The following is a 1,987-nucleotide window of genomic DNA, read 5'->3' as shown; positions in this document are numbered from 1 at the left end:
CCTGCATCAATGCAAGTACCTATAGATGCAAGTATCGTGAACTATTACTAATTATTTTAGCCCTCACAAGCTTACCATGAAAATGTATTAAGTCCTCATCAACCAACCACTTTTATCAACCTCTCTTCCTTACACACACACACATTTAGGCCTACACCCACAGAAGACTTTCACATCTACTTCCAGAAATGTCCATCCTCAAAGACAAACATAACTTGTTTGGACAAAATCAAAAATCTATAGATAATTATGATAATTCTTTATAATTAACCCTAGCTATCAGTGCCAATAAAGCAAAAATGAATGGAATATAAAAACCCACTGGTTTCTTTAAAAGGAAGAATTGGGTGATGCAGTAAGCTTACAATCATAATCCCAAAAATGTGTTATTAAAAATACAAAGTACACAAATAAAAAATCATCCAAGAAGATAAACCTACAGAAGATTAATAAAATGATGAGAACCTCTGATATCCTACCTGGAGCAGCTTGTATCTCCACTAGGCCTCCAACCATGATAAGTGCCTCAAGAATCTTTACATGATGTTCTGGGTTTACATCCGCACTGGAGCGAGAGAAAGACATTTTAAGAGTGAGTATATATATATATATATAGTCATGCCATGGTTAGAAGTGAAGCTGGACCTAAACAAAAGCTCTAATAACTGTTACTCATGAAACATGGAAAGTTCAGACAAAAAAAGTCAAACTTACTCTCTCACACACAATACACATCAAGAATTAAGTCGGTCATAATACACACGTCTTGTCATGAGTTGCAGCAGCTGATCTACTTGGTGAACTGTTGACTGCTTGTTTACGGTCAAAACTCGATTGGATTTTTAGAGGCGAATGTTCATTTGCTTATGTATTCAGCTGTAATTCAGGTCCTGTGATGCCTCAATGACCTCAGGTAGTGTGTGAAGCTGATGACTAACCAGAAATGACTGCTTCTGGCATAATGCACTCCCTCTCCCTCCTTTCCCTCTTTCTCTTTCTTTCTCTGCCTGAACTGCCCCAGAGCCATAAGACAATTGACAGGCCGCTAAGAGCAGGGAAAGTCCCAATGGAGACTCTTGGCAGAGGGACAGAAAAGCAGCTCACAATCGAATAAGAGCAAGGCGACTTAATGGACTACAATGTGCTGACTGAGTTTGCAGTGACTGACTTGCACACTACTCTTTATTATGTGCACTAAAGTCCTTCATTCAGGAGGGCGCTTTATAGAAGGTGTGATGTCACCATCTATTTAACTGTAATGAGATATAAATCTAAAAAATGCCAAACTAGCCAAAAAGTACTATGGTACATATTATTTGGATTTTTTTGTTTTGTTTTAAAATGTAATTTATTCCTGTAATTGCAAAGTTGAATTTTCAGAAGCCATTACATTAATCAGTGTCATACAATCCTTCAGAAATCATGCTGATTTCATGCTCAATAAATATTTCTGATTATTATTCATTTGAGAGTAACTATGAGGTGCCTCTACAACCTCTTTTCCACAGTCAAGAACCACAGGGATCACAATGATCCATTAAAAAAAAAAATTCCATAGTTATTAAAGGTGCAACAATAATATGATCATGTACTATAGTCTGATACAGAAGTCTGGTACATAATAACAGTCAGGTTACATAAATAGTGAGTTATCAACATTCACTCCTGGTACTCTTCAAATGGCAAGTACAAGGGATTGTAACAGTGCAACACATTTATTAAGCATTCCCATCTGTTGTATGTTATATGCTGTTCCTCTCAGGAGATTGTACTGGAGCTGCAGCCATTAAGGGCTGTCTTACAGTGGGCTGAGGGACAGATCAGGAATAACAGCTCCCTCATCTCTTTCTGCTCCACTTTAATTAAACTAGGGGAATAAAGATAGGCTTCGACATATGTTCCACTGAGTTTTCTGCTGAAACAAAGAACATGGATGCACATGCATGTTTTTTCCGCAAGAGCAACCACAAGATTGAACATGATAATA

Source organism: Sinocyclocheilus anshuiensis, unplaced genomic scaffold (genome assembly GCF_001515605.1).
Source record: "Sinocyclocheilus anshuiensis isolate Anshui unplaced genomic scaffold, SAMN03320099.WGS_v1.1 scaffold2482, whole genome shotgun sequence".
In the NCBI taxonomy this organism is placed as follows: Eukaryota; Metazoa; Chordata; class Actinopteri; order Cypriniformes; family Cyprinidae; genus Sinocyclocheilus; species Sinocyclocheilus anshuiensis.
This window is presented reverse-complemented; position numbering follows the sequence as displayed.